Source organism: Pristiophorus japonicus, unplaced genomic scaffold, assembly GCF_044704955.1.
Source record: "Pristiophorus japonicus isolate sPriJap1 unplaced genomic scaffold, sPriJap1.hap1 HAP1_SCAFFOLD_49, whole genome shotgun sequence".
Classification (NCBI taxonomy): Eukaryota; Metazoa; Chordata; class Chondrichthyes; family Pristiophoridae; genus Pristiophorus; species Pristiophorus japonicus.
The window spans coordinates 1,925,626-1,949,000 of record NW_027254395.1 but is presented as its reverse complement, the minus strand read 5'-3'; positions in this window follow the sequence as shown (position 1 = coordinate 1,949,000).

Genomic DNA, 23,375 nt, shown 5'->3' with positions numbered 1-23,375 from the left:
CGCCCTAAGCTCTCCCCCAATGTCTCTACACACCAAGCTCTCTCCCCCATCTCTCCAATCCCTGCAAGCATTCCTAACCCCCCAAGCTCTTCTACAAGCACCCCTGCTAAGTTCTCCTGCCACCCTCCACAAGCTGTGAAACTTTCTAAAATTCCTACTTTTCTTCTTTCAGGAGCAAATTCCACAGTTTCTCGACGTTATTCCCATATTACTGTCGCTAACTCCCTTGTTTCTGCGCTAAGAATGCACATCGAGCAGCGAATTCGATGCTGCCCATTTTGCACCACTGACCGAGATAAGTTTCTAGGCCATACTTTGTAATATTTTGTAGCATGATAAATGCTTCCTGCAATGATCAGTGGCTATTCTTTTCACCCCCAAATTGCAAACAGCAATCAAAATAGATCGATGACTCCTGAAAAGCATGTGGCAGTATTCATCATTCTCCAGTCTCTTTAGCATACCTTTGTTCTATTGCACTGCTCAAGTAAATACGAAGGCAGAAAATTATCTCAATGGTGGTAGATTAGGAAAATAAAAGGTGCAACTAAACGTGGATCTCTTGAGAAATCAGTCATTGAAAGTTGGCATGAAGGTATAGCATTCAGTAAAAAATGGCAAATTATATGTTGGCCTTCATACCTAGTGGATTTATGAATAGGAGCAGGGAGTTCTTACTGCAGTTGTACAGGGCCTTCGTGAGGCCTCATCTGGAATATTTTGTTCAGTTTTGGTCTCCTAATCTGAACACGGACGTTCTTGATATTGTGAGAGGGCAGACTGATTCCAGGGATGGCAGGGCTGACATATGAGGGGATAATGGATCGACTGGGCCTGTATTCACTGGAGTTTAGAAGGATGTGAGGCGATCTCACAGAAACATGTAAAATTCTGAAAGGATTGGACAATTTAGATGCAGGAAAAGTGCTCCCGACGTTGGGGAGTCCACAGCCAGAGGACACAGACTAAGGATAAGGGGTAAGCCATTTAGGACTGTGATGAGGATGTGGCCCTTACGGCTAAAGGAATCAAGGGGTATGGAGAGAAAGCATGAAACAGGTACGAAGATGAATGATCAGACATGATGTTATTGATTGGTGGTGCAGGCTCGAAGGGCCGAATAGCCTACTTCTGCAACCATTTTCTGTGTTTCTATGTTTCCAATTCCCGTGTTCCTGGAGCTCTTACTGGCCCTCTTCCTGCAACTCGCAATTTCCTTGCACCTGCATTGAATGCCCCTGCTTCTGTAGCTAATTCAACTGTTTCTGGAGCTAATATCTTTATTTGCCGAGAAAATGCCATCGTTTCTGGAATCCTAGTTCCCTCTTTCTGTAGATTCTAAGTTGTCTGTGGAGCACCAAATTGTCCTTTTCCTGGAGCTCCAAATTGACTGTTTATGATACACTAATTGTCCTATCTAAATGACTACTAGTTATACATATGTCTCCGAAATATATATGATGCAACCGTCTAAATCCGCTTCTGCAACGACAGCTACGTCACCTCTTTCTAGAGCTAACTCTGCAATTTCTAAACGGAATTCCCCTGTGGCTGGAGCTAATTGCGCTGTTTCTGGTGCTGTTAATTTTCCAGTCTGTGGAGCAACTAATTCTTCTGTTTTTGGTGCATCTTCCCCAGTTCCTGGAACTGAACAACTTGTAACTGTAGCTGAAAAGTCCTCTGCTTCTGGGGCACCTGATTGCCCTTCTTTCTGGAACTAATTGCGATATTTCTGGACATAATTCCCCTCTTTCTGCAGCTCCTAATTCAGGTGTTTCAAAAATACTTCATTCCCCAATTTGTGGAATTAACTCCAATATTTCTGGAGCCAGTTCCACGATTTCTGGAATTAATTCCTGTAATTAAAGATATCCCCTTCCCCGTGTTTCTGGAGCTATATCCCTTGTTCCGGGGTTAGTTTAAATGTTCTTGGAGCTGCTAAGTCCCAACTTATGGGAGCTCCGAATGAAACTGTTCCTGGAGCTCCTACTACCCCAGGTTATGCAGGTCCTAGTTCCCCTGTTTCTAGAGCTATTTCAGTTGTTTATGGAGATCTTAATTTCCCTCATGCTGGATCTTCAAATTGCACTGTTTATGAAGCACCTTGTTGTGCTTTTTATGTTGCTACTATTTCCCCGAAATATTTAGCTACGAATTATTCTGCTTATGTTGCGCTCTCCTAATTTCCTTGCGACAGGAATATCTCGGTACCTGTTCCTTGAGTAAACTCTTCTCTTTCGAAATGTAATTCCTTTGTCTCCTTTATGTACTGATCAAATTCCAGCGTTTCTGGAGCTCCTAATTCTCCAGTTACTCCAGTGCCCAATTTGACAGTTTCGGTTACTCCTACGCCTCATCTTTATCGAACTAACTCCCGCGTATCTGGTGCTAATACGCTTGTTTCGTAACTAATTCCAGTATACCTAGAACTCCTATTTCCCCGCTCTGCAGCTCCCAATTCCCGTGTTCCTGGAGCTAATTCCCCTGTTTCTGGACCTCATCTTTTTTGTGGAGTTCCTAATATCCCAGATTGTGGATCTCCTAATCTGTTTCTGGAGGTAACTGCACTGTTTCTGTTGCCAATTCAACTGTTTCTGGAGCTAATACTTTTTTTTTCTGCGGACAATTCCTCTGGAGCTTCAAATTTCCATATTTCTGGAGCTCAAAATTGTGTGGTTTATGAAGAACATAATTGTCCTTTTTACGTGTCTAGTTTGCCGATATAAAAGGCTCCGAATTGTCCTGATAATGGTGCGCTCTCCTAATTACCCTGCAACATGAACAGAAAATTTACCTTTTCTGGAGGTAACTCTCCTCTTTCTAAATATAATTTCCATGCTCCTGGTGCTAATTGTTCTGTACTGTGATTATTCCTGTGTTCCTGGAACTCGTTTCCCATGTTTCTGCAGCTCTGTATTGCCATGTTTCTGGAGCTGCTAATTTACCAGCTTCTGTTAATGCTATTTTTCTTCTTTCAAGACCAAATTCCACTGTTTCTAGATCTAATTCCCTTGTTTCTGCGCTAATTCCTGTGTTCCTGGAGCTGCAATTCCCCTCTTTCTCGACTCCTAATTTCCTCGTTCTTGGAGAGCATTCCCCTGTTTCTGTAGCTAATTCAACTGTTTCTGGTGCTAATACCTGTATTTCCGGGAAAAAAATCATAGTTTCCAGAAGTTCTTGTTCCTCTCTTTCTGGAAATTTTGAGTTGTTTATGGAGCTCCTAATTGGCCTTTTTCTGCTGCTCCAAATTGCGATGTTGAGGAAGCACCTAATAGTTCTATTTAGTGTCTACTAATTATTTATATATATATATATCCGAAATGTACTGTATATGGTGCGCTCTCCTAAATCCCCTGCTGGAAGGACAGGTAAGTCATCTATTTCGAGAACTCACTCTCCTCTTTCTAAATGCAATTCCCCTGTTTCTGGAGCTAATTATGCTGTTTCTGTAGCGAATGCCACTGTTCGTGGAGCTTCTAATTTCCCAATCTATGGACCTCCTAATTCCTCTGTTTCTGGAGCAAATTCCACGTTTTCTGCAGCGAATCACCTTGTTTCTGTAGCTGATAAGTCCATGTATCTGGAGCACCTGATTCTCCATCTTTCTTGATCTCGTCACGATATTTCTGGACATAATTCCCTTCTTTCTGGTGCTTCAAATTTTGCTGTTACTGGAGCACTTAATTCCCCAGTTTGTGGATTTTACGCCAATATTTCTGGATTTAATTCCCCGGTTTATGTAATTAATTCCTTTAATTAAGGATATCCCATTGGCCCTGTTTCTGGAGCTATTTCACTTGTTCTTGGGTAAATTGCAATGTTCTTACAGCTGCTAAATTCCACGTAATGGGAGCTCCGAATGCCGCTATTGCTGGAGTTCCTACTATCCCAGGTCATGCAGGTCCTTGTTCCACTCTTTCTGGAGCTATTTCAGTTGTTGGTGAAGATCCTAAGTCCCCTCTTTCTGGAGCTTCATATTGAGCTGATTATGAAACACCTAATTGTGCTTTATATGATGCTACCATTTCGCTTAAATATTTAGCTCTGAATGAATTGCTTATGGTGCACTCTCCTAATTCCCCTGCTACAGGAATAGCTAGTTTACTGTTTCTTGAGCCAACTGTTCTCTTTCTAAATGCAATTCCATTGTTTCTGGAGCTAATTCCGCTGTACTGAACACATTCCGGTGTTGCTGGAGCTAATAATTCCCCAGTTTCTCCAGTGCCCACTTCGGCAGTTTTTGTAACTCCTAATTCTCATCTTTTAGACATAATTCGCCTGTTTCTGTTGCTAATACTGTTGTCTCCGAATTAATTCCAGAATTTCTGGAATGTATAATTCCCCTCTGTGCAGCTCCTAATTCCCCTGTTCCTGCAGATAATTCCCTTGTTTCTGGAGCTCATGTTTTTTCTGGAGTTCCGAATATCCCAGATTGTGGATCTCTAATGCATTTGTTTCTGGAGGGAAATTCCCTGTTTCTGTTTGCTAATTCAACTGTTTCTGGAGCTAATACCTTTTTCTCTGGGGAAAGTTCCTGTGAAGCTCCACATTTCCATATTACTGGAACTCCACATTGTGTGGTTTATGAAGCACATATCTGTCCTTTTTACGTGTCTAGCATTTTGCAGAAATATATGGCTACGAATTGTTCTTTTTAAGGAGCGCTCTCCTAATTACTCTGCAACGTGAACAGAAAATGTTTCTTGAGGTAAACCTCCTCTTTCTAAACATAATTCCTCTGTTTCTGAAGCTAATTGCGTTGTACTGCGATTATTCCTGTGTTGCTGCAGCTCGCTTCCGCTGTTTCTGCAGCTCACCATTACCCTTTTTCTGGAGCTAAATCGACTGTTTCTGGAGCTGCTATTATTCGAGTTTCTGTAACTCCAACTTTTCAACTTTCTAGATGTAATTCCACAGTTTCTAGACCTAATTCCCTGTTTCTGAAGCTAATTCCATTTTTCTGCTCTAATTTCCGTGTTCCTGGAATTCCACCTTTCCTCTTTCTATGACTCCTAATTTTCCTGTTCCTGGAGGACATTCTCTGTTTCTGCAGCTAATTATCCTATTTTAGTGTCTACTAGTTATATATGTATGTCTACGAAATGTCCTGTTCGTGATGCGCTCTCCTCAATCCCCTGCTGCAGGGAGAGCAAAGTCACTTCATTCGAGAGCTAACTCTGCTCTTTCTAAATGCAGTTCCCCTATTTCTGGAGCTAATTGCGCTGTTTCTGGAGCTAATTCCAATATTCCTGCAGCGCTAATTTCCCAGTCTTGTGGAGCTAAATCACTTGTCTCTGTAGCTGAAAATCCTGTGTTTCCGGAGCACCAGATTCTTCCTCTTTCGGGAGCCAATCACCATATTTCTGGACATAATTTCCTCCCTTTCTGGAGCTCCTAATTCAGGTGTTTCTGGAGCACTTAATTCCCCTTCTTGTGGAGTTAACTCTAAAAGTTATGGCGCTAATTCCCCGCTTTCTGGAATTAATTCCTGTAATTAAGGATATCCCATTTGCACTGTTTCTGGAGCTTGTTCCGGGGTTAGTTTCAATGTTCTTGGAGCTGCTAACTCCCATCTTATGGGAGCTCCGAATGCCGCTCAAGATGAAGCTCATAGTACCTCAGGTAGTGCAGGTCGTTGTTCCCATGATTCTGGAGATATTTTACTTGTTTGTGGAGAACATAATTGCCCTTTTTCTAGACCATCAAATTACCCTGTTTATGAAACAACTAATTGTGCTTTTTATGTGGCTACCATTTCCCCAATATATTTAGGTCCGAATTATTCTGCTTATAGTGCGGTCTCCTAATTCCCCTGCTCCAGGAATAGCTAGCTTACCTGTTTCTTGAGCCAACTCTTCTCTTTCTAATTCCTTTGTTTCTGGAACTACTTCTGCTGTCCAGAATAATTTTCCGTGTTGCTGGAAATCCTAATTCCGCAGTTTCTGCAGTGCCCAATTCGGCAATTTCTGTAACTCCGAATGCTCATCTTTCTAGTCCTAATGCCCCTGTTTCTGGAGCTCATACCCATGTTCCTGAACTAATTCCAGTATTCCTGGAACTCTTAATTCCCCTCTCTGTAGCTCCTAATTCCACTGTTCCTGGAGCTAATTCCCCTGTTTCTGGAGCTAATCTTTTTTCTGGCGTTCGAAATATCTTATCTGTTTCTGGTGGTAAATCCCCTGTTTCTGTTTGCTAATTCAACGGTTTCTGGCGCGAATACCTTTTTTTCTGGGGTAAATTACGGTGGTGATCCAGATTTCCATATATCTGGAGCTCCACATTGTGCAGATTATGAAGCACATTTTTGCCCATTTTACGTGTGTACTAGGCTAGTAGATATTGCTCCGAATTATCCTGTTTATGGTGCGCTCTCCTAATTACCCTGGAACATGAAAAGATAATTTATCTTTTCTCGAAGTAACTCTCCGATTTCTAAACATAACTCCCCTGTTTCCGAACCTACTTATGCACTACTGTGATTATTCCTGTGTTCCTGGAGCTTGCTTTCCCTGCTTCTACATTTCCCCATTGCCCTGTTTCTGGAGTAAATTCCATTGTTTCTGGAGCTGAAAATATTCCAGTTTCCGCACCTCCTATTGTCATCTTTCAAAACGTAATTCCACGGTTTCTGGAACTAATTCCCTTGTTTCTGCGCAAATCCCCGCGTTCCTGAGCTCCTGCTTCCCCTCTTTCTGCGACTTCTAATTTCAAAGTTCCTTGAGTGAATTCCCCTCTTTCCGTAGCTAATTCAACTGTTTCTGGAGCTAATAACATTGTTTCCGGAGATGATGGCATGGTTTCTGCAAGTCCTAGTTCCCCTCTTTCTGGAGATTCTGATTTGTTTCTGGAGCTCGTAATTATCCATTTTCTGGAGCTACAAATTGCACTGTTTGTGAAGCACCTAATTGTCCCATTTAAGTGTCTATTAGTTTTATATATATTTATACATATATATATATATATATATATTTGTATATCACCGACATGTCCTATTTATGCTGCGCTCTCCTAAATCCCCTGCTGCAGGGACAGCTAAGGCAGCTCTTCCTGGAGCTAACTCTGCTCTTCGCAAACGTTTCTGGAGCAAATTCCGCAGTTTCTTTCGCTAATACCCCTGTTCCTAGAGGTACTAATTTCCCAGTCTGTGGAGCTCCTAATTCCTCTGTTTCTGGAGCAACTTCCCTTGTTCTTGGAGCTAATCACCTTGTTTCTGTAGCTGAGATGCCCACTATTTCTGGAGCACCTGATATTCCCACTTTCTGGAGCTAATCATATTTCAGGACATAATTCCCTTCTTTCTGGAGCTCCTAATTTTGGTGTTAGTGGAGCAATTAATTCCCCAGTTTATGGAGTTTACTGGAGATATTTCTGGAGATAATTCCCCGCTGATGGAACTAAAGCCTGTAATTAAGGCTATCACATTGCCCCTGTTTCTGCTGCTATTTCGCTTGTTTCAGGGTTCGTTGCAATGTTCTTGGAGCTGTAAATCCCACCTTATGTGAGCTCCGAATGCAGCTGTTGCTGGAGTTCCTATTACCACAAGTTATGCAGGTCCAATTCCCCTGTTGCTCGAGCCATTTCAGATATTTGTGGAGATCACAATTACCTGTTTCGAGAGCTTCAAATTTCGCCGTTTATGAAAAATCCAATTGTGCTTCCATTTACCCGATATAATTCCTTTGCTTCTGGGGCTACTTCCTCTGTACTGTACAATTTCCCCTGTTTCTCGAAATCCTAATTCCACTGTTTCTGCAGCGCCAAATTAGGCAGTTTCTGTGAATTTTGATTTTCCTCTTTCTAGACCTAATTCCCTGGTTTCTGGAGATAATACCCTTCTTTCGGAATTAATTACAGTAATCCTGGAACTCCAAAGTCCCGTCCCTGCAGCTCCCAATTCCACTCTTACTGGAGCTAATTCCCTTGTTTCTGAAGCTCAGCTTTTTTCTGCAATTCCAATATCCCAGATTGTGGATCTCCTACTGCAGGTGTTTCTGGAGCATATTCCCCTTTTTACTTTGCTACTTCAACGGTCTCTGGAGATAAGCATATTTCTGTAGAAATTTCCTGTGGAGCTCCTAATTTCCCTTTTTTGTGGAGCTCCAGGTTGAGCGGTTTATGAAGCCCATAATTGTCCTTTTTACGTGCCTAGTACTTTGCCGAATTGTCCTGTTTATTGTGCACTCTCTTAATTAACCTGCAACAAGACATACCTCCACAGTTTCAATACCTAACTCCACTGTTTCTGGCGCTAATTCCCTTTTTTCTGAGCTAATTCACGTCTTCCTGGAGCTTATACTTCCCGTCTTTCTGCGGCTCCAAATTCCCCTGTTCCTGGAGTTAATTTCCCTGCTTCTGGAGTTCATGTAACTTTTTTCTGGATATCCTAATTTCCCAGTTTGTGGAGCTTCTAATCGATTTCCGGAGGTAACTCCGCAGTTTCGGTCGCTAATTCAACAGTCTCTCGAGCTAATGCCGATGTTGCTCGAGCTAATTCCCAAATATCTGGAGGTCCTAGTTCTCCTGTATCTGCAGTTCCTAATTCCTCTGATTCTGAGGCTCTCAATTGCCCTTTTTATGGTATATCTAATTGCGCTTTTCATGTGGCCACTCATGATATATATATCTCGAACCACAGTATATTGTTTATGATGCGCTCTCCGAATTCCCCGACTAAATGATCAGCTAATTTACTTGTTTCTGGAGCTGGCTCCACATTTCCCAGATTCTGGAGCCTGCTTCAGAGGCCCACGTTGATGCTGCCCTCTCCTAATTACACAGTATCTGGATCACCTAAATCACCTGTTTCCTTTGCTCCAAATAAATTTGTTTATGGAAACATACTTCCCTCGCTTGTGGATCGTATAATTCCACTGTTTTTGCAGCTAATTCCCCTGATTCTGGAGATCATAGCACTGCTTCTGGATTTGAGTCCCCTGTTTCTGGAGCTAATTTCCTTGCTTAATAGCTAAATCCCGTCTTCCTGGTACTAATTCCCATGTTTCCAGACGGAATTTAGCTTTTTTCTGAAGCTCCGAATTCCTCAGTTTCTGGAGGGAAAACCCCTGTTTCTGTAGATATTTCAAAGGCTTCTGGAACTAATAATTATGCCTCTTGAGCTGAATCCATATATTATGACGGTACTAGTTCCCCTATTACTGTAGATATATCAGCTGTTTCTGTAGATCGCAATACCCCCGTTTCTGGCGTTAATATTTCGCTCTTTATGGAGCAGGTAATTGTCGTTTTTACATGGTTCATGTCCCATCCACCAGCGCAAGTTCGTGCCTCATTCCAGCCCAATTTTCTGCACCATGGCAACCCAAGTTCCTGTCCATTCCCCAGACCATTTCCCAATTAATGGAGCCTGCTCCTAAGTTCTATGTTGATGGAGTCCTCTCCTAATTCCCTTGCATCTGGATCTCCTAAAGCGCCTGCATCTTTTGCTCCAACTTATTTTGTTTATGGAACCATACTTTCTTTGTTTCTGGACTTTATATTTCCCCAGTTTCAGAATATAATTCCAAATTTTATGGGTTAATTCCCCTGTTTTTGAAGATATTGGCCTCATTTCTGAGTTAATTTCCATGTTCCTGAATCTCCTAGTTCTGCAGCTCCCAATTCCCCTGTTTTTCGATCTAATACTACTGATTGTGGAGGTAATTCATATTTTGCTGGAGCTCCTAATATCCCAGTTTGAGGAGATCCTAAATCCTCTGTTTCTGGATGTAACTCCTCTGTTTCTGTAGCTAATTCAACTGTTTAATAGGTAATACCTCTGTTTCTGGTGCTGATTCCCCAGTTTCTGGAAGTCCGAGTGCACCTGTTTCTGGAAATGTTTCAATGGTTTGCGGAGTTACTAATATCCCCGTCACTGGAGCTCCAAATTGCGCAGTTTATGGAACACACCATTGTCCTTAGCTTGAGGCTATGAGTTCCCCTATAGCTCCGAATTGTTCTGTTAATGGTGCGCTCTCCTATTTCCCCTGCTTTAGGAACAGCTAATTCCCCTTTTCCGGAGATGTCTCCAAATTTCCCACTTTCTTGTTCCCTCTCCTATGTTCCAATTTAAAGCTGCAATTTCCTTATTTCCCTGTATCCGGATCTCCTAAATCTCCTTTATCTTTTGCTTCAAATTGCATTCTTTATTGAACCATACTTGCCTTGTTTCTGGATCTCGTAATCTCAGTTTCTGAAGCTAAACAACCTGAATCTGTAGCTACGATGTCTTCTGTTTCTGGAACTCTTGATCTGCCCCTTGGTGGATCTAATTCCAATATTTCTGCAGGCAATTCCCCTGTTTCGAGAGCTCCTAATACCTGTGTTTCTGGAACCAATTACCTGTTTTGGGGATTCACCTTCTATTCCTGGGGCCGGTATCATCAATGTTTCTGGAGTTCCTAATACTCCAGTTACGAGAGTTCCCATTATTCCTGTTTCTAAAGCTATTTCACTCGTTTGTCGATCTCCTCATTGCGCAATTTCAGGAACTCCAAATTGCACTGTTTATGGAGTACTTAATTATCCTTTTTATGTGGCTACTATTTGCCCGATATATATCGTACCGAATTGTCTATTTATGCTTCACTCTCCTAATTCTCCTGCGAAAGGAAAACCCAAGTCGCCTTTTTATAAAGCTGTGCCCAATTTCCCAGTTCCTGGCGCTGTCTGCTTTGTTCCATGTTCTCCTAATTCCACTCTATCTAGATATAATAAATCTCCGGTTTATTTTGCTCCAAATTACATTGCATATGGAACTTAATCTTCTTTTGCTTCTGGATCTCATGATTTCCCTGTTTCTGTAGTCGAAATCTCCTCTGATTCTGGAGCACCCAATTCTCTCTCTTTCCCGAGGTAATTACCATATTTCAGGACATAAGTCCCCTCTTGCTGTAGCTCCTAATTCCGGGCCTTCTGAAGCATATAATTCCTTGCTTTCTGCAGTAAATACCAGTGTTTATCGAGCTAATTTTCGACTTTCTGGAATTAATTCATATATTTAAGTAGGTAATATTCAGTCTATTCTGCAGCTAATTCCCTTGTTCTGTGGCTTATTTTTATGTTCCTGGAACTGTAAATTCTCATCTTTAGGAAGTTCCTAATGTCCCTGTTGCTGAAGCTTCTAATACCGCAGGTTATGTAGATATTTCCCTGTTTCTGAAGCTGAAATGCACGGTTTACGAAGCGTCTAATTGTTTTTTTCATGCGGCTAACATTCCCCCGATATATATAGCTCCGAATGGTTCTGCTTATGGCGCGCTGTGCTAATTCCCCTGCGAATGGAACAGCTAATTTTCCAATTTATTACACTAGCTCCCTTCTGTCTAAACCCAATTCCCATGTTTCATATATAATTCCGCTGTAATGAGCGAAGTCCTGTGTTCCTGAGCTCCGAATTCCCCAGTTTCAGCAGCATACAATTCTTCTGTTCCTGGAGCTAATTCCATTGTTTCTGGAGCTGCTAATTCACCGTTTCTTGTAACTCCTAATTATCCACTTTCTGGACCCAATTCCTCTGTTTATGGAGCTAAGTCCCTTGTTTTGCGCTAATTCCCGGGTTCCTAAAGCTCCTACTTCATCTTTTTACTGGAGGTTCGAATATTCCAGTTTGTGAAGCTCCTAAATCCTGTTTCTACATGTAACTGTCCTGGTTCTGTAACTAATTGAACTGTTTGGAGCTAAAACTTTGTTTCTGCGAAAAAATCCCCTAGTTTCTGGAACTGTCTCCAAATTTCCTAGTTTGTCGAGCCCTCTCCTAATTTCCATGTTCATGCTGGCCTCTCCTAATTACCTTGTTTCTTATCTGTATCACCGAAATCTCCTCTTTCTTTTGCTCCAAATTACTTTGGTTATCGAACCATACTTTCCTTGTTTCTGTATCTGTAAATTCCCACGTTTTTGGAGCTAATTCTCCTGATTATGAAGTAATTCGCGTGTTCCTGCAGCAATTCACGGGTTTCCCGAGCTAATTCATCTTTTTGTGGGGAGTTACGAATATCCCAGTTTGTGGAGCCCCGAATTCTTCTGTTTCTTCAGGTAACTCCCCTGATTCTGTAGCTATTTTAAATATAATGTAGTGTAACAAATGAATACACCACTCGATGACTGTTGAATGGCAATGAATCGATTATTCACTTGCAAGGGGAAATCGTGTGGTTGATAATTAGCCCTTCACTGAGCTCTCCGCCCCGATCTCTTCGATAAACTCTTGGACTGGGACAGTTATACATTGCAGCAAATAGTTGTGTGCCGTACATTACAGCCATTGTCCTTTTACATGGCCTTTTTCAATCCGACACAGATTTATGATCTATTTCGCTCATATGATACACTTTGGACTGTTTGGGGGCTTTACTTCTTGAGCATGAGGCTATATCCTTAATTTTAAGCAGCTGCGAGCGAGGCTTCCTGTAATGCAACACTCGTCTGAACCATATGAGTCTAAATATGGAATTGATGATGTATGTTGCTATCGGCAACTTGAAAACTCTATCATTGAATCAGATACAACGGAGGCCCATGTCGTACTTCAATTTCCCCTTTTGGTCCTTGACTACTCACCTCAACGTAACCAGCCCTTCTAAATTTAACAGTTGCGGGAATGAGCCTAGTGCACATGTAGTTATATTACTCCCTCTGTCTCAGTAGGTAACCCTGCTTCTTCACTATAGCTTTAACCTTGCTTTGATTCCTACAGTTAGACTAAGCTGCACCTGTCTTTACATGCCAGTCTAAGGACAATAACAATTGTAGAGCTGCCAGCACACGAGAGATGATGCTTTAGGATGTGGTAAATTTGTATATTTTCCTTCAGGGGATCCTTTATCTCATTTATGTCGTCTGGGAGATAGGGTATGGTGCTGAGAGGTGTTCTTCATACAGCCCCAGATCTGCCCTTCATTCGACCGTTAGATTCAGAGCAATAGATCACCGTGCATGGATATAGGTACATGAGTGCCCTATGCTTACAAGTAGGATGAAGGTGACGCAGACGCTGGGGTTAGTAATGTTAGAAAAAAAGGTATTAGCTCCAGAAGCCGTTGAATTAGCAACAGATGCATTCGGAGATCCACAACCTGGGATATTAGGAACTCCTGGAAAAACCTGAGCTCCAGAAATAGGGGAGTTAGCTGCAGGAACTGTGGTATTAGGAATTGCAGAGAGGGGAAGTAGCAGTTCCAGGAATACTATAATTAGTTCAGAAACAAGGTTATTAGTACCACAAACATGGGAATTAGGTCTAGAAACATGACAATTAGGAATTACTGAAACTGCGGAATTGGACACTGCTGAAGCTGGCGAATTGGAGCTCAAGAAAACGGGAATATGTTCAGTACAGCGGAAGTATCTCCAGAAACAAAGGAATTAAATTTAGAAAGAGAGCACCATACGCAGGACATTTCGGATATATATGCATATAATATAATATATATAACTAATAGACACTTAAATATTAAGTGGGGAACTAGGACTTCCAGAAACTATGGAATTTTATGCGGCAACAAAGGTATGAGAGAGGTTACTCCAGAAGGAGGTAACTTAGCGGTTTCTGCAGCATGGGAGTTAGGAGTGCGCACCATAAGGAGCACATTTCCGATAGTTATATATATATAACTAGTCGACATGAAAATAGAACAATTAGCTGCTTCATCAACAGTGCAATTTGGAGCTCCAAAAACAGACGAACAGACGAACATGGGCTCCACAAACAAAACATAATGTCCAGAAATTGGGGAACGTGGACTTCAAGAAACTATGGAATGTTCTACGTAAATAAAGGAATTAGCTCCAGAAACAGTTGAATTACCGAGAGAAACTAGAGAAACAGGGACATTCCATGTAGGTATAGGGAAATTAGGAGTCGCAGAAAGAGGAGCTCCAAGAACATGGGAATTAGAAACATAGAAACATAGAAAATATGTGCAGGAGGAGGCCATTCGGCCCTTCGAGTCTTCACCACTGTTCAAGAAGATCATCGTTAAACATTCACCTCAGTACCCCTTTCCTGCTTTTTCTCCATACCCCTTGATGTCTTTAGCCGTAAGGGCAATATACAAGTCCCTCTTGAATACATCTAACGGACCATCATGAACAATTCTCTCCGGAATTGGGTTCCACAGGATAACAACTCTCTGAGTGAAGAAGTTTCTCCTCTTCTCAATCGTAAATGGCTTACCCCTTATCCTTAGACTGTGTCGACTGGTTCTGCACTTCCTCAACATCGCGAACATTCTTCCTGCATCAAAACAATCCAGTCCCGTCAGAATATTATATTTTTCTATGAGATCCACTCTCATCCTTCTAAACTCCAGTGAATACAGGCCCAGTCGTTCCAGTCTCTCCTCAGAAGTCAGTCCTGCAATCCCGGTAATCAGTCTGGTGAACCTTCGCTGCAATCCAACAATAGCAAGAACTTCCTTCCTCAGATTACGAGACCAAAACTGAACACAGTATTCCAGGTGAGGCCTCACCAAGATCCTGTACAACTGCAGTAATTCCTCCGTGCTCCTCTACTCATATCCCCTCGCTATGAATGACAACATACCATTCGCCTTCTTCACCGTCAGCTGTACCAGCATGCCAAATTTCAACGACTGATGTACCATGACACCCAGGTCTCGTTGCAGCTCTCCTTATCCTAATCTGCCGCCATTCAGAAAATATTCTGCCTTCGTGTTGGGGGTGGCTAGGAGAGCTTGGAGGCTAGGAGAGCTGGGGAGTGGGAGAGCTTGGAGGGGTATGAGAGCTTTGCGGGGTAGGGAGATTTTAGGTGCTAGGAGAGCTTGGAGGGCTTGGAGTGCTGGGAGGACGGTCGGAGAGCTTGGAGGGATGGATAGCTTTGAGGTGGTGGTAGGAGAGCTTGCGGGTTAGGGTAGATTGCGGGGGCAGGAGCGCTTGGGTGACATGAGTGCTTGGGCGGTAGGAGGGATTGAGTGGTTAGGAGAGATTAGGGGAGGTAGGAGAGCTTGGAGGAGTAGGAGAGCTTGGGGTGTAGGAGAGAATGTGGATTCGGAGTGCTTGGGCGGGTAGAAGAGCTTGATGGGTAGGAGAGCTTGTGGGTATGTGAGCTTGCGGTGTAGGAGAGCTTGGGAGTTAGGAGAGCGTGGGGGGTGTAGCATAGCATGGGGGTTAGATGTGCTTGGGGATTAGGACATCTTGTGTGATAGGGGAGCTTTGGGGGTTGGAGAGCTTGGTGGGGAGGAGAACTTGTGCGGTTGGGAGAGCTTGGGCGGGTAGGAGAGCTTTTGGGTTAGGAGAGCTGGGGTGGCACGAGAGCTTGTGGGGGTAGGAGAGTTTGGGCAAGGGGGATAGGAGAACTTTTGAGGTGTCCTAGAGCTTGGGAGGTTAGAGAGCTTGTGGGGGTAGGTGTGCTTAGGGGGATAGGAGAGCTTCGGAGGTAGGATAGCTTGGGCGGTGAGGGAAAGAGAACATGCGGGTTTGGAGAGTTGGGCGGCAGGAGAGCGTGGGGGACATGAGAGCTTGGGGCGGTAGGAGAACTTGGGGGGTGTAGGAGAGATTGGGGGATGTCGGAGATCTTGGGGGGATAGGAGAGCTTGGTGGGGTTAGGAGAGCTTGGGTGGGTCGGAGATCTTGGGAGGGGTGTAGGAGAGATTGGTGTAGTAGGAGAGCTTGGATGGGTAGAAGAGCTGGGCTGGGTACGAAAGTTTATGGGGTTAGGAGTGCTTGGCGAGTAGGTCAGCTTGGGGTGTGTAGGAGAGAATGGGGGAGTAGGAGAGATTGGGGGGGCAGGAGAGCTTTGGGGGTAGGAGAGATTGGCGGCTAGGAGAGCTTGCGGGGTTAGGAGAGCTTGGGGTGGCTAGGAGAGCTTGAAGGGTAGTAGAGCTGGGGAGTGGGAGAGCTTGGGGGGTAGGATAGCTTGGGCGGTGAGGGTAGGAGAACTTGCGGGTTAGGAGAGTTGGGGGGCAGTTGAGCTTGTAGGAGATGAGAGCTTGGGGCGGTAGGAAAACTTGGGGGTCTAGGAGAGCTTGGGTGAGGTCGGAGAGCTTGCGGGGGAGGAGAGCTTGGGCGCGTAGGAGATCTTGGGCGGGTAGGAGAGCTTGGAGGTTAGGAGAGCTGGGGTTAGAAGGAGAACTTGCGGGGGTAGGAGTTTTTGCGGAGGTGTCGGATAGCTTTCTGTGGTAGGAAAGCTTGGGGTGTAGGGGAGCTTGCGGGGATGTTGGACAGCTTGTCAGGGAAGGAGAGTTTGGTCGGGGTCGGAGAGCTTGGGTGGTGTTGGAGATATTGCAGGGTAGGAGAGCTTAGGGGGTAGGTTAGCTTGTGGGTTCGCAATGCTCGGGTTGTCGGATAGCCTGTGGGTTAGGAGAGATTGGGGTTAGGAGAGCTTGTGTGTTCGGAGAGCTTGGGGGTGGAGTAGGATAATTTCAGGGGTAGGTGAGCTTGGAGTGTTAGGAGAGCTCGCCACAACTATCCTACCTAACAAGCTCTCACAACGCCCCCAAGATATACAACTTACACATAATTTCCAAAACATTTCACTAAAAATTGTTTAACCTTCTTTCAAATCGTAATGCGTTGAATATGAAAATGAGCATCACGAGATAGTATCGTCAATAATCATTCTATTACTCCTTGCACGGTAGGATTTACCTGTCCAGTTAAATTTGATAAAAGTTTTCCCAGTTTCCTGGTGTCTTCAGCAATGAACATTATCAATCAGACTTCTAAAATGTATTGTATTTTATAAAGTGTGTTAAAAATTACAAGCCTGATGGCTCCGTGCCTCAATGCGAGAGTATTCGTAATAATGTGGATGAATTAACTTCACAAGCAGCAATTGATGAATATGACATGAATGGCATCACGGAGACATGGCTCCAGGGTGACCAAGGCTTGGAACTCAACATTGAGGCGTATTCCACATTCAGGAAGGATGGACAGAAAGGAAAAGGAGGTGGTGTAGCGTTTCTGGTTGAAGAGGAAACTAACGCAATAATAAGGAAGGACATTAGCTTGGATGATGTGGAATCTGTGTGGGTGGAGCTGCGGAATACGAAAGTGCAGAAAACACTAGAGGGATCTGTGTACAGACAACCAAACTGTATTAGTGCGGTTGGGGACAGCATCAAAAATGAAATTAGGGATGCGTGCAATAAAGTTAGATCAGTTATCATAGGCGAACTTAATCTACATATAGATTGGGCTAACCAAACTGGTAGCAATATGATGGAGGAAGATTTCCTGGAGTGTTCTAGGGATGGTTTTCGGGACCAATATGTCGTGGAAACAATTAGAGGGCAGGCCATTCTCGACTGGATGATGTGTAATGAGAAAGGACTAATTCGCAGTCATGCTCTGGGAGGCCCCTTGGGGAAGAGTGACAATAATATGATAGAATTTCTTTTTAAGGTGGATAGATACACAGTTCATTCAGAGACTAGGATCCTGAACGTAAGGAAAGGTAACTTCGATGTTATGTGACGTGAATTGGCTAGAATAGACTGGGAAATCTTACTTAGAGTATTGATGGTGAATAGATAATTGCAAACATTTAAAGAAATCATGGATGAACTACAACAATTTTACATCCCTCTCTGAAGTAAAAAATAAACGGGGAAGGTGGTTCAACCATGGCAAACTAGGGAAATTAAGGATCGTGTTAAATCCAAGGAAGAGCCACATAAATTGGCCAGAAAAAGCAGAAAACCTGAGGACTGGGAGAAATATAGAATTCATCGAGGACGACACATCGTTCAATGAGCTGGGGGAAAATAGAGTATGAGAGGAAGCTTTCCATGAACATAAAAACTGACTGCAAAAGCTTCAATAGATATGTGAGGAGAAAAAGATAAGTGAAGACAAACGCAGGGCCCTTGCAGTCCGATTCAGGCGAATTTATAATGGGCTCAAAGAAATGGCAGACCAGTTGACCAAATATTTTCATATTGTCTTCAGGAAGGAAGACCCAAATAATCTTTCGGAGGTCCTAGGGGACCGAGGGTCTAGCGGTAAGGAGGAATTGAATGATATCCTTATGGGCGGCAAATTGTTTGAGGGAAATTGAAGGATTGAAGGCGGATAAATCCCCGGGGCCTGATAGTCTGCATCACAGAGAACATAAGGACGTGGCCATAGAAATAGTGGATGTATTGGTGATCATTTTCCAACGGTCTATCGACTCTGGATCAATTCCTATGGACTGGATTGAAGGTAATGTAAAACCATTTTTGAAAAATGGAGAGAGAGAGAAAACGAATAATTATAGACTGGTTAGATTGACATCAGTTTTGGGGAAAATTTGGAATCAATTATTAACGACGAAATACAGCGTATTTGGAAAGCAGTGACAGGATCGGACCACGTCAACGCAGATTTATGAAAGGGAAATCATGCTTGACAAATCTTCTCGCATTTTATAAGGATGTATCTTGTAGAATGAACAAGGGAAAACCAGTGGAAGTGGTGTATTTGGACTTTCAAAAGGTTTTTGACAAGGTCCCACACAAGAAATTGGTGTGCAAAATTAAAGGACATTGTATTGGGAATAATGTACTGACGTGGATAGAGAACTGGTTGGCAGACAGGAAGCAGAGAGTCGGGTTAACGGGTCCTTTTCAGTATTACTGACGGTGATTCGTGGGGTGCCGCAAGACAAGGTGCTGGGACCCCAGCTTTTTTAATATATATTACTGATTTAGGTCTAGGAATTGAGTGTAATATCTCAAAGTTTGCAGATGACACTAAACTGGGTGGTGGTGTGAGCTGCGAGGAGGAAGCTAAGAGGCTGCAGAGTGATTGGACAGGTTTGCTGCGTGGCACATGCAGTGTTATGTGCACAAATGTGAGGCTATCAACTTTGGGTGCAAAACACGAAGGCAAAATATTATCAGAATGGCGGCAGATTAGGAAAAGGGGTGGCGCAACGAGACGTGGGTGTCATGGTACATCACGCATTGAAAGCTGGCATGCAGGCACAGCAGGCAGTGAAGAAGGCAAATGGTATGTTGACCTTCATAGCTAGGGATTTGAGTATAGGAGTAGGAAGGTATTTCTGCAGATATACAGGGCCTTGGTGATGCCTCACCTGGAATATTGTATTCAGTTTTGGTTTCCTAATATGAGGAAAGACATGCTTGCTCTTGTGCGAGTGCAGCCAAGATTTACCAGACTGATTGCTGGGATGGCTGGACGCACCTATGAGGAGAGAGTGGATCGGCTTGGACTTTATTCACTGGAGTTTAGAAGGATGAGACAGCAGCTCATAAAACCATATACAATTCTGACGGGACAGGACAGGTTAGATATAGGAAGAATGTTCCCGATGTGGGGAAGTCCAGAACCATGGGACACAATCGAAGGATAAGGGGTAAGCCATTTAGGAGTGAGTGGAGGAGAAATTGCTTCACTCAGAGAGTTGTTTACCTTTGGAATTCCCTAAAGCAGAGATTTGTTGATGCCAGTTCGTTGGATATATTCAAGAGGGAGTGAGATATGGCCCTTACGTTAAAGGGATCATGGCGTATGGAGAAAAGCAGGTACTGATGTGAATGATCCGTCATATCCTTAATGAATGGTGGGCAGGCTCGAATGGACGAATGGATGACTCCTGCACCTATTTTCTATGTTTCTATGTTTCTATGTGCATGGAATCTGGGTACTTGTTTTCCATACCTAATTGCCCTTGAGAATATGGCGCTGTGCCGTTTCTCGCTGAAGACTTCAAACCCCTCCGTACTTATTCAACAGCTAGAACGTGGTTGTTGGTGTATTGGGGAGGAGCGAGAGAGAGACTGGTTGTTTAGAGGTTTGGCGTGTAGCGAGAACCTTGAAGTTGGGCCGGGGTAAAGAGGTCCAGGTTGTTGGGAGGCGGGTAGAGAGAGCCTGGTTGTTGGGCGAGGGAGGGTAGAGAGATCCTGCTTCTGTCGGGGGTGCGGGAAATGGGAGCATGGTTCTTGCGGGGGGAGAGTGCCTGGTAGTTGGGGATAGGGGCAGAGAGCGAATATGGTTGTAGAAACATAGAAACATTGAAATTTAAAGCGCAGAAGGTGGCAGATTTGGCCCAGCGTCTCCATGCTGGCGAAATAAAAGCCACACGGCCCTTGGTAGCAGCCCTGAAAGCTCTCCATAAACGTAAGAACAATGGCGGAAATGTAAAGAGCACCAGTACAACCAGTCCACCCCACACAACTGCAAAACCCCTGACACTGAAACATTCTACACTCCACCCCAACCGGAGAAATGGGATCCCTGAAAGATGCAAAAGTCAGTAAGAAACCAGGCCAATTCTCCGACACATCCATGTGATCTAAACAATGCAGGAGATCACCCTGGTCGTATTCGCTTCCCTGCAGTACTTACCATTATAGCTTCCAGGTTACGAGAGGTTATCCAGGCCACGAGTTCAGGAGTTCGGGCAGCGTTGAGGAAGAGGGGACAGTCCGGGTTCGGAGGCCGAAAAAATGCCGCGAGTTCAGGAGTTCCCGCAGCGTCGAGGAGGAGGCGACAATGCGGGGTCAGAGGCCTATAAAAAGGCCTGAGTTCAGGAGTTCACGCAGCGTCGAGGAGGAGGCGACAATCCGGGGTCAGAGGCCTATAAAAAGGTCACGAGTTCAGGAGTTCACGCAGCGTCGAGGAGTTGGCAAACTTGTGCAGCTGCAGGGAGAAGGCAAAAAAGTAGAAAGAAATAGAAAGCTGACGTCACAGCCAAGGGGTTAAGTGATTGGCTGGTGATTGGTCAGTAGCTTTTCATTGTTCTCTTCTATATCAGTGAGTAAACTTTAGCATTGTTGTTGCCAATTTAAATGTATCTAAGGGTTATATTATGACAGGAGAGCTCGGTCGGGTGTTATGCTCCTCCTGCACCATGTGGGAAGTCAGGGACACTTCCGGTGTCCCTGACGACTACGTGTGCGGAAAGTGTATCCGCCTCCAGCTCCTGACGGTCCTCGCTGCGGAATTGGAGCTTAGGGTGGATTTACTCTGGAGCATCCACGATGCTGAGAGTGACGTGAGTAGCACGTGTAGCGAGTTGGTCTTACCGCAGATGAATGGTCCACAGCCAGATAGGGAACGGAAGACAAGCAGCAAGAGCAGTGCAAGGAAGTTAGTGCAGGGGTACCCTGCGGTCATCCCCCTGCAAAACAGTACACAGCTTTGAGTACTTTTGAGGGGGATGCTTCATCAGGGGAGGGCAGCAGCAGCCAAGCTCATGGCACCGTGACTGGCTCTGCTGCACAGGACGGCAGGAAAAAGAGTGGGAGAGCGATAGTGATAGGGGATTTGATTTTAAGGGGAATAGATAGGCATTTCTGCGGCTGCAACCGAGACTCCTGTATGGTATGTTGCCTTCCTGGTGCAAGGGTCAAGGATGTCTCGGAACAGGTGCATGACATTCTGATATGGGAGGGTGAACAGCCAGTTGTCGTGGTACACATTGGAATCAATTATTCAGGATGTCATAGCAGTGCATCTGGAAAATGGTGACATGATAGGTCCAAGTCAGCATGGATTTGTGAAAGGGAAATCATGCTTGACAAATCTTCTGGAATTTTTTGAGGATGTTTCCAGTAAAGTGGACAAGGGAGAACCAGTTGATGTGGTATATTTGGACTTTCAGAAGGCTTTCGACAAGGTCCCACACAAGAGATTAATGTGCAAAGTTAAAGCACATGGGATTGGGGGTAGTGTGCTGACGTGGATTGAGAACTGGTTGTCAGACAGGAAGCAAAGAGTAGGAGTAAACGGGTACTTTTCAGAATGGCAGGCAGTGACTAGTGGAGTGCCGCAAGGTTCTGTGCTGGGGCCCCAGCGGTTTAAATTGTACATTAATGATTTAGACGAGGGGATTAAATGCAGTATCTCCAAATTTGCGGATGATACTAAGTTGGGTGGCAGTGTGAGCTGCGAGGAGGATGCTATTAGGCTGCAGAGTGACTTGGATAGGTTAGGTGAGTGGGCAAATGCATGGCAGATGAAGTATAATGTGGATAAATGTGAGGTTATCCACTTTGGTGGTAAAAACAGAGAGACAGACTATTATCTGAATGGTGACAGATTAGGAAAAGGGAAGGTGCAACGAGACCTGGGTGTCATGGTACATCAGTCATTGAAGGTTGGCATGCAGGTACAGCAGGCGGTTAAGAAAGCAAATGGCATGTTGGCCTTCATAGCGAGGGGATTTGAATACAGGGGCAGGGAGGTGTTGCTACAGTTGTACAGGGCATTGGTGAGGCCACACCTGGAGTATTGTGTACAGTTTTGGTCTCCTAACTTGAGGAAGGACATTCTTGCTATTGAGGGAGTGCAGCGAAGGTTCACCAGACTGATTCCCGGGATGGCGGGACTGACCTATCAAGAAAGATTGGATCAATTGGGATTGTATTCACTGGAGTTCAGAAGAATGAGAGGGGACCTCATAGAAACGTTTAAAATTCTGACGGGTTTCGACAGGTTAGATGCAGAAAGAATGTTCCCAATGTTGGGGAAGTCCAGAACCAGGGGTCACAGTCTGAGGATAAGGGGTAAGCCATTTAGGACCGAGATGAGGAGAAACTTCTTCACCCAGAGAGTGGTGAACCTGTGGAATTCTCGACCACAGAAAGTAGTTGAGGCCAATTCACTAAATATATTCAAAAGGGAGTTAGATGAAGTCCTTACTACTCGGGGGATCAAGGGTTATGGCGAGAAAGCAGGAAGGGGGTACTGAAGTTTCATGTTCAGCCATGAACTCATTGAATGGCGGTGCAGGCTAGAAGGGCTGAATGGCCTGCTCCTGCACCTATTTTCTATGTTTCTATGTTTCTAAACGATATAGGTAGAAAAATGGATCAGGTCCTACAAGACGAAATTAAGGAGATCGGAGCTGAATTAAAATGTAGGACCTCAAAAGTAGCAATCTCAGGATTGCTACCAGTGCCACGTGCAAGTCAGAGCAGGAATCGCAGGATAGCTCAGATGAATACGTGGCTTGAGCAGTGGTGCAGCATGGAGGGATTCAAATTCCTGGGGCTTCGGAACCGGTTCTGGGCGATGTGGGACCAGTACAAACTGGACCGTCTGCACCTGGGCAGGACCGGAACCAATGTCCTCGGAGGAGTGTTTGCACGTGCTATTGGGAATGAGTGAAACTAATATGGCAGGGGGATGGGAAACAATATAGGGAGACAGAGGGAAACAAAATGGAGACAGAAGCAAAAGACAGAAAGGAGATGAGTAAAATGGAGGGCAGAGAAACTCAAGGCAAAAAACAAAAATGGCCACTGTACAGCATAATTCTAAAGGGTCAATGTGTAATAAAAATACAAGCATGAAAGCTCGATGCCTCAATGCAAGGAGTATTCGGAACACAGGAGAGGGCTCTGAGCTAGTTAGAGTGGATGAGAGCTCAGATGAACAGGTCCCCAATAAAGAATGCAAAAGGC